General features: G+C 38.7%; 2 long non-coding RNA genes across 6 annotated transcripts in view; one reads left to right on the top strand and one right to left on the bottom strand.

The window, feature by feature from the left end:
- Positions 1–10,031, top strand: part of LOC135186259 (uncharacterized) — a 58,745-nt gene that overhangs the window by 16,571 nt on the left and 32,143 nt on the right. For 4 of the 5 annotated variants that reach the window (XR_010306796.1, XR_010306794.1, XR_010306792.1 and 1 more), the window contains 2 exons: positions 4,575–4,675; positions 9,192–9,342. This is a non-coding gene — a long non-coding RNA (uncharacterized LOC135186259). Of the gene's footprint in view, positions 1–162; positions 338–811; positions 918–4,574; positions 4,676–9,191; positions 9,343–10,031 lie in introns of those variants that run through there. The other variant, XR_010306793.1, reaches the window with a different exon arrangement.
- On the bottom strand, positions 953–10,018 carry LOC135186261 (uncharacterized). Its single transcript, XR_010306799.1, has 2 exons — positions 9,934–10,018; positions 953–1,852 (listed from the first exon to the last, which is right to left on the bottom strand). It is a non-coding gene; the product is annotated as an uncharacterized LOC135186261 (long non-coding RNA).

Genomic DNA, 10,031 nt, shown 5'->3' with positions numbered 1-10,031 from the left:
AGGAGGATAATTTTTGTGATGCTCGACTCCGGCAGGTATGAAAATTAGCATCTGTTGAATATAAATATTTACTGTGTGACATATTTTACTGTTAAAATATATATTTAGGAAATATATTAGTGATCTGTTATTTAGTGCAGTTGCATTTCCATGAAGACATGATTGCCCCTAAGTAGGCACAGTGCTGAAATTTACCATCACAGTGCAAGGAGTTTGACTGAAATTTGGTTTTCAAGAGACCACATCCTCTGTCCATTTGGCTACTTGTACTTGCTCTCTCCTGGTAATTTTCTACTTCCCCTCCATCTAGGAGACAATCGTCTAGAAAGCCTTTCAGGTAACATGATCAATGATCAAATGGTTTGGTTTAAAGAGTTGTTTTGGCAAGGTCATTAACCACAATGTATTTAGTTTTGCGACTTGCAACTGCATTCCATTAAGAGTTTTGTCAGCTGAGGAGAAGGGATAAAAGGAGCAGCTGCTAAATGTGGTGGCAAGGACTCCTTAAGCTGAGTTGATTGCCAGAATCCAAGTATATGTAACTGTGGACATAATAAGGTATGCAAAATTCAGTAGGGGCTGGGAAACTCCTGCTAGACTGTGCATGCAGCTGTATGTAAAAGCAGGCATATAGACCATGAACACATTCTTCATATTCAAATAAAGGGTGGGCTTGTCCCACCAGCCAGCAGCATGAAGTGCTTCCTGTTTTATTTTTGCAAAGGTGTTCTTGCTACTTCCTTTCCCCATCTCCTTTTTGCAGATGAGCTTTCCCTCTCTCCACCCTTCTTTCTTTTGTGATTGCTTGCAGGTCTGTTGTTTGGGATTGGTTTTAAACTAGCTACCTGTCAGCAGCTGATAAAAAACCCACTTGTTTTCCCTGGTGTTGGTAGGGTTTGCAGATCCTCTTCTACCAGGTAGGACTGAAATAATTTTTATATACTTATACTGGTTTATTTTGAGGCAAAATCTGTGTGTTTAATTCTTAAGAGAAACTTCCAGCCTCTATAAAACTTTCCCAAAGCTTTATGTTTTTGCTCTACTTAACACATACCAAATCTCTAGAAGAGAGAACACTGGCAGCTTTAACCAGAAAAAAACCCCATCATGACGCAGTCACTACATCATTCTATCATCATCTTTTGGCTGCAAGATATTGTCCGTGGTTTGTTCATTTTCAGAACTTAAAGTTCCTCCTACACTTCAGAAACACATTTTAAGGTGATGCTGTATGCTCAAGATCCATTTCCAGCTTAAGAGAAAGGTGCAAGCAAATGCTGAAGCTTTGGCAACAGATATGGAGATACTTACTACAGCAGAAACTACAGGCTGAAATCTACTCAGATTCTTGGAAATGAGATAAATTCAACATGATTGAATCCTGTACTTTTTCCCATAAGAGGGAAAAGGATACTACAGTTGTTACTGTAAAACCTAGCAGTATGATTCAGAACTAGAAAATGTGACTCCAGCTCTGTGTGATGAGCTCCTCAGCTCCAACTGAAGGTATGAGAAAGAACTCTAGGAGCTTTATTTTGCACACGTGTTTGTGAGAAGTGTAGCAAAGAGGGAAAAAGAAACTAGGTTTAAATAGGTTGAGATTTATGCAATAGTTTTGGAGAACTAACTGGGCCTGGAAAAAGAGACCAGTGAACAAGATTCCTTTTACCTTTAAAGAAGCATTTTAAAAGCATTTTCACATTTTGATCATTTGCAAAGAGTCCTCAGCAATGAGTCCAGAAGAATATTTGAAGCAATATGAGATGGAGAATTGTATCTTTCTCTTGGCTTGTTCACTGATGAGTTGTATCCTGATTCATACTATCTTGGGAGCTGACTCTCACTTCTTCACCTAGTACGGTACACAGAAACAACACAGAAGGGAAAAAAATTATCTTTCTGAGTTCATAGGACTCTATAAAAACATGCATTGGAGAGTACCTGGGATTGCATTTTGACTCCTGCACCTTGTCTAACACCCAGACAGGTTAAATCTATGGTGAAAATTAGAGACAGGGAGCAGGCTGGAACTCATCTCTTCTCTATCTTGGTCTTTGGAAAAGCGAGAAGAGAGAATGATTGTTTGGGGATTCTTGTGCAGTGGCAGAACCACAATAAACTAAACCTTGGATCTACAGTTAGATTGGGAAAAACATGAACTACTTTTCTGCCTTCTCTCTTTGCTCTGCATAGCCTGGCATAAAAAAAGTTGAGTCTTTAATGTTAGGTTTGCAGCTGGAAGTTTAAAGTCAGAGCACCGGAATGCAATTCTTGTCTCGTGTTCTCTCTCTCTACCTCTGGTACGTGCTAGGTAATCACTTCACCTGCCTTAAGACCCACTTTTGTGATCAAGGTGATCTGCATTAACTTGTAATCAATAAATTGCCAATCATTCTAGCCATTTGAATATCCCATTTTGAATAGTACATTATTCTTTCTTTGGATGGTTGGGTATATGTATGAGATCATAAAGCACAGAATCGAGTTCCATAGTAACAGCAGGCTCTCAGGGAATCCTCTAATTGCAAACTAGAAGAATTGCAAGTTACAAAGTTGTAGTTCATTATTGCACATTAACCTTAAATTTGCCACAACTTGGATAATTCCACAGCCACCACATTATTTTCTGGTTTGTTTAAAATTTTATCTTTCTAATCTTTGGGAGAGAACTATAGAATTATAGCTTGGCTTTATTTCCTCTCTTTAGTAGGATTTTTGCTTTGGATCTCAGCTGGACTGCAAATTGTTTGAGACTTTGCATGCAAAACTGCCTCTTTACTGGGGTCTCATAGAAATTGAACAGCATGCATATTTTCGAAGGGCCTCACTCTAATCTCACACAAAATCACTGTAAATCACTTGTGATTCAGTGAGCTTCTTCACTGTCATGCATACAGAAAGTCCCTGGTGTACCAAGACAGCCACCTGTCATGCTGAAGAGCTTTGTTTCACTCTTCCCTCTCCTCTTTCTTTCACTCTGTTTAATTACTTTGTTTCTCATTAAAATAGAAATATTAAAACCAAAAGAAAACACAAAAAAAACAACCCCCAACCGAACACACATCCCCCTCCCCCCAGCAAAACAACAACCAACTAATGAAAAAACTCCTCCCTATTGTGTTTAATATTTAGCAAAATGATCTCTTCACTTCCTGGCCTAGGTACAGTGACAGTAAGAATGACAAATCATTGGTTAATAACATGGAGAATAAAATTTATACTAATAGCCATTGAATTATTGGTAGGGTTTGTTAATGAAATCCTGGTCAATCCCCAGTCCTGCCTTGTTCCATTTGAGGACAGTCCTTTGTGTCTCCTGCATAAGACTGCACATGCATAGAAAAAGCTGTGTGGAATGTGTGTTCTTTAAAATGCTTGGATGTAAGAAATGTGAAAATATAGAAAATAAGTCATTCAACTTTGCCTCCAAAATCCTTAGGAAATAGCCATGGTCTAGTTGATTAGCTAGGGCTGGGGGATAGGTTGGACTGGATAATCTTCGAGGTCTCTTCCAACCTGCTTGATTCTATGGTTATCAAACTGACCTCAATACCGAGTAATAGCCTTGAGATCATTCTAATTGACTAAGGACAACTTTCATATTAGAGATTTTAAATGTGAAGCTCATTAATATTTACCTTCAGAGTCCATGTATGAGACACCATAGATGCTAACACAGAAGCCTGGGAAAGATGAATCTGTTCACATATTCCTATCTTTCCCTAAAAGCTAGTGTTCTTCTCTCCATGCTTGTTAAATCAGTCATTACTGCTGTGAGATCACTGAAATGGAATCCTTGTATGCCTGTTACTAGTAGAACAAGAAGTAAGAGAGAGAACACTATCTTCAGATTGTCAGGCAGAGAGCTGAGGCAATGTGGTTTCAATCTCAACATTTACTTCATTTTGTGCAAATAAAAGAGGTGCAGAGGGGTGGATAAGCAGAACTTCAGACTTTTGCCTTGTCTCTTGGTTTCTTCAACAAAAAGCTCTATGAAACTGTTTTGGCAGACTCTAAGCCACATTTATTATTTGTCCTTCTGTGTAGCTCAAGAGGTTCTACTCCTCTTGAGTGTGAAGAGGAGAGGTCATGTTTGTTCCTTTGAAGTCATTGGTGAAGAATGACAGAATAGATTGGAGAAGCTACAGAGAGTGGAAGAAGAAAACAGTACCAGAATCATATTAATTCTGTTTTGGTTTTGTTTGGGGTTTTGTTTGTTTGTTGGGTTGTTTTGGTTGGTTGGGGTTTTTCTGTTGGTTGTTTTTTTGTTTTCTGGGTGTGTGTTTGTTTGTTTGTTTTTTAATAAGTAGATTATTCATATGTCCTGTCACTGTACAGTGATGGTTTATATTTCTAGGGGGAAAAATGTGAAGCCAAGCTCTCTATGGAAGCACATAGGCTTAAAAAAAAAGAACCAGAAGCTATTCAAAGACCTCTATATAGCTGAAAACTCAAGTTTATCTTTGGCTTCTATTTGATTTTAGGGACACTGCTGCACTCTCCTTTCACTATCATGTTATCCAGCCAGTCCAATTGACTCATATATTCATTAACCTGCTGCTTCCCATCTACAGGATGACAGAAAGATTCCCCATCACAGAACTATTGTGAAACCAAATTACAAGAGAAAGATCAGCTTCATCGTTCAACTGAAGATGCACTTTGGGTAATTCAGGTAGGGCTCTCTGGTAGGTTATAACATCCAAACCCCTTGTCATGAAACCTCATCATGGTTGAGACAGAGTTTTCTTGAAATAAAAAAACGTTAACATACTCATATGAGCTTACTTGGAAAATCATAGATGCTTGTCAAATTTACTGATGATCTGGACGATGGGACTGAGTCCATCATCAGTAAGTTTGCAGATGACACCAAGCTAGGAGCAGGTGTTGACCTGTTGGAACGTAAGAGAGCACTGCAGAGGGACCTTGACAGGCTGGATGGGTGGGCAGAGGCCAATGGGAGGAGATTTACAAGACCAAGTGCAGGGTTTTATACTTTAGGCACAACACCCCCAAGCAGTGCTGCAGGCTGGTGACAGAGTCCCTTTGAACCTGGCAGTGCTGGTAGATAGTAGCTGAAGATGAGCCAGCAGTGCACCCAGTTGGGCAGGAGAGCTAAGTGGGGATGATCTTGGAGGTCTCTTCCAACCTGTTTCATTCTATGATTCTGTGATTCTCTTCACAGGTAAATACATTCAGTATAAGAAAAGATGCATCACTAAACCACGTAATTTTGATATCAACTTTTTGTTTCCTCGATACTTGTGAAGTTTTAAGAATCAAAACTGATAACTGAAACTGTTGTCTTTTAATCCCCCCCCCCCCCCCCCAAGTCTTTCCTTTAAGAATAACATTATAGTAAATACAATGAAATTTTAGCCAACACTGTAGGTTTATTAAACTCTGATGGAGTGTTTTTGATTTTCAGACAATCTGTGGGGAAAAGGGAAAGAACAAAGTAGCCTAAGCAAAAGTTGAGGAAAGATTGGTTAAAATATAAGGAAAAAAATAAATAATAATGTTCTGAATTGAAAACTAGCTCTGAGTCTCATTAAAACCTTAACTGCTTTAGGCTTTCCCTTCTCTCACCTGCCACCCACTGATGACCTATGAGTCACCAACTATTCCAACTTCATCTGAAATCTTTATTAAATTATTTTAAACCCCAAAGCCCTGTGTGATAGGAATAAACAACAGATCTGCTTTTATACTTTCAAATTATAACATTATGGGCAAGTAACAGAAATGATGGTTCTCCATGCATGTATCTACATGTATATATGTATTAACAGCTACAGGATGCATAATTGCTTAAAGAGCAAATGATGAAAAATGATGATGTTTAAGCTCATTACAGCTCACTGATCATAAACCATCCCTTTCAGAAAATCATTACAGGGCTTCCAGATTTACTCAGGGCATCATCAGCTTCTGGGCAGCAAACAAAGTGTGAATCAGGAAACATGTTTCTTTTCAACTTGTTTTTTTCCTTCTTTTTCTTTTTGGTGGTGCAACTCAAAATGGCCATTGATTGAAAATTGGTTTTATTCAATAACATAAAATTATACTAATGTGATTCTTTTGACAGTGTTTTTCTCTGTTAACAAGAACTTGGCCTTAGTCATTGCTAAGATGTTTCTCAACAATTACTTGTGCAAGTAACTGCCTGCTGTTTGTCTCACCGAGGCACAGATAACATCTCTGTAAATAATTGCAAGGTCATTGCAGCCAAAAGACCTGATAGAACTGCTGACCAATGGCAGCTGCACCTGTGTGTGGCCAATTGATGGTGAGGCTCCTAACGATTATACTATCAGAAAAATGTACAGGTGCATTGCAATGCTGCTTGGTTTCTGTGCTGTGTCCATACAAATAGTCATTGTTAGTACCTACCTCCAGCAGGGGTGAAGTAAAATAACCCCAAACCTTAACCAAAAACCATCGTGAGATACATACGCCTTGGGTAGTGATGTAGATTCTTACTCCCTCCAAATATACTCTGCACAACAGCCTCAGTAAGAGGAGGCTGTCGACAACTACCTGAAGGGAAGTAATGGAGAATCTGGTGCTGGTCTCTTCTCACAGGTAACTGGAGACAGAACAAGGCAGAATGGCCTCAAGCTGAGGCTGGGCAGGTTTAGATTGGATGTTAGGAAAAGGTTTTTCACAGAGAGAGTGGTTAGGGACTGGAGTGAGCTGCCCAGGGAGGTGGTGGACACACCCAGCCTAGATGTGTTTAAGGGTGGTTTGGATGTGGTGCTTAGGGCTATGGTTTAAGGTGAATCTTGTAGAGTAGGATTCTAGGCTGGGCTTGGTTGTCCTGAGGGGCTTTGCCAACTTGCATGTTTCTGTGATTCCTAGTGCATGGCTTAGGGCTCTCCTCATCCATCATTTCAGATCTCACTAATTTTCCTAACATTGTTAATTCTTCTCATATACAGTCTAGGAAGTAATTTTGGTATACTTTCATTACCCTACCATGTAGCAAAGTGTCAAATAGGCAAAGGATGCAGTATTTCCTTCAAGTTGTACTGTGAGGTTGTGATGGAACACAAAGATTCAAATAAGCAATAGCAAAGCGGCCAATGCTTTGCAGCATGCACAGAGCGATGTGAGGCAGAGTACCACAGAGGGGTTTAAGCTTTTCTGAGGTGAAGCACTTGCTGAAGTTCAAGCACATTAATAATCTTACAGAAATTATTTGAGATTTGTTAACTTTCATTGAAGCATGTGACTAATAACTCTCCTAGGTCAGGACATTAATCACGTCTGAATGCCTTCATCAGTGGGAACGGTGATCATTCAGACACGGTCACTTTGCAAATATGTTTTTCTAACTCCTTTAGAATACAGATATGTCACTGATGACTCATGTGATGGAAAGTTGAGAAGATCAGTGCTAGCACCAAAATATAACCTTTTTGCTGCATGAAGTAGACACACTGACATAGCAGTATAACTTCTCTCTCTTGCTTAGTCTGAAATGGAATTGTCATCATAGGCACTTTATTTTTTAGTCTTTTTTTTTTCTTCTGTAATTAGGTGGACCCAAAAGTGATTCAGCTTTGCTTTTTAACATAACCTTTACTCAGAAAACTCTCCTGTCCAGTCAGCTGTAAGGCTGCTTTCACTATGTTGATTAAGATAATCAATCCACATATTGTGAGGTTTTTTTCCTCTTTGTGCTTCTTTTCCAAGCTGTTTTCCTCTCTCCAGTCTTTGTACATCTGTGTACCTTCTCCTTACTTGTTTTTATGTTAACTTCTGGTTTATAGTCTTATTTTTGTGGCATTTTAAGATACATAGACAGTTGGCCATTTCTCTCTCCTTTGTATTCTCTCCACTTGAACTATTTCCTCCTAGCCTTTTGCAGAAAAGAAAATCTATCACATTCACATGTAGAAGCCTTCAGAGACTTTATGCTTATTTCTGGGTCCCATTCCAGAATCTCTGCCCCAACCCTATTTTGTATTTTATCATGTTTGCTTCTTACTCTAAAAGCTAAACAAATTTTAAAAGTGTCTGTCATAATAACATTTTCATGGATGCCCCAACCTTGAGAGTAGTTGCTTTGATAAAGCTTGAGGCTGGTCTTTTTGGTTTTTGTTCTTGCTTTGGATTTAGATTTCTTTGTCTTTTTTTTTTTTTTTTGGTGTGTATTTTTGTTTGATTGGGTTTTTATTAAGAAAATATCACCACAGAACTGCCTTATCTGTAAAGGCAGACATTTTTAAGGGAAAAAAACCCCAAACACTTAGATTTTTTTTCTTATATACCTGTGTCAGAGAAATATCTTTTAAGCAAATTATTACATACCTGCTTTAAGAGCTTATTTGGGAAAAGTTATTTCCCTCTCAATGTACACTTAAAAATGATTAGAATACAGTGAGTTATGGCTGCAGCCTAGTGCTGAATCATTGGCCTCTTTTTCTTTGAGGTAGATCACCAAAACATATAGTGCTTTAAAATTAATTATTTGTAAAGGTCAACAAAATAATTGATGGGACATTTTATGCAGATCAAAGAACTTTTGGTCCTTCTCTAAACTTGTAATAATGTAGATCATCTCAACTACTGACCTTCAAAAGCCCATATTTGACGTCATCAAGTTCTGCTGAAATGACTGCCTGCTCATTATGTTCATAGCACAGCAAATTTTCTGAGCCTCACACCTAAGCAGATTACGTTGTTGTCTGGTAGATGCTGCCCTTTCCTTTTTATAAGCATCTTGTCAGACTCTAAGTGTTACTGGAGTAGAAAGGTCTTTTACAGTTCTTCTGAAAGCCTACTAGAACTTTTCCATGGGAAGTAGTAAAAGGGATTGAAAAAAACAAAACAAACAACCTACAAGATTCTTTTGAGTAGAAAATGCAGAGGAAGGAAGGGAAGGATGTTCTTCCCACAGGAAGATGAGCATGCAGATGAATGACCTAAAATGAGGAGCAGTATTTAGTTGCCTGCCTTTGTTCCTGGAAGAAAGTAACCTACTGCTGGGCTCTTTTTTTAAACAGCCTCTATTTTCTACCTCTGTGGTTGAAATATGATTTGAAACAATAATCCTCTGTAATTCTCCCTTTCCTATTCTTCTGCTTCATTGTTCCACAATAGCAGAGAAGCTCCTTGTGTTTCTTAGTACAAAATCTGGCTCAGTTACCTGAATGATCTGTTGGCTTTTACTCTGTTGCCAGGAAATAAGGAATTCCATCTAAACACGAGAAGGAACTTTGTTTTGAAGATGTTAGAGCACTGAAACAAGCTGCCCAGAGAGGTGACAGATTCTTCATCTCTGGAGTGATTAGAAACCCAACTAGATGCTGCTCCATGACCCTGCTCTGGAAGGTGAGTCTCCCAACCCCTACCATTCTGTGATTCTATGTCTATGTAACAAAATTAGATCTTATTCTGCAAAGCTCCTTCATTTAGGCTGAGTTTATTCCAATTTAAATAACTCATGGATCACAGAATCAATCAAGCTGGAAAAGACCTCCAAGATTATCCAGTCCAATATGTCCTCATAACCATAATTAGGGATTCTTTTTTGGCCTAGTATATCGTGCTTTGTAATATAGCCCATTAACCACGTTGAAATTATCTATACAGCTATTTAGATATGAAAATAACAAACTAAATGGGCCTACAGTGATAAATCTGGCTTGTGCTTCTCAAACTAGCTGTGCTTGTCTGTCTTGAAGAAAAAAAAAAAGCTTAAAAAGCAACACATCTTTTAAAATGACAATGAGAAGCAATGCAGTATTTAAACTCAGGCAGTCTGAATGACAAGTAATGCAACATTTCCTTAACTATAGTAAAGCTAAACTAGCGACAGCCCACAGATATGGACAGTTGGTGAGTGGGTAGCACTCCAGTACAGTCATGCCTGAGGAGTAATTGCACTGTAATTGGCAATTTCTTGCTTTTGCTCTCACTTACCCAGCTTCCAGCGAGTGGATGCTCCTCTTCTCCCCCACACTCGTCTCACCTGACATGGTCTGGGGTAGTGCAGACAGCTGAGAGAGATTCTAAAATGC

This window comes from Pogoniulus pusillus, chromosome 24 (genome assembly GCF_015220805.1).
Source record: "Pogoniulus pusillus isolate bPogPus1 chromosome 24, bPogPus1.pri, whole genome shotgun sequence".
Lineage (NCBI taxonomy): Eukaryota > Metazoa > Chordata > Aves > Piciformes > Lybiidae > Pogoniulus > Pogoniulus pusillus.
This window is presented reverse-complemented; position numbering and strand designations above follow the sequence as displayed.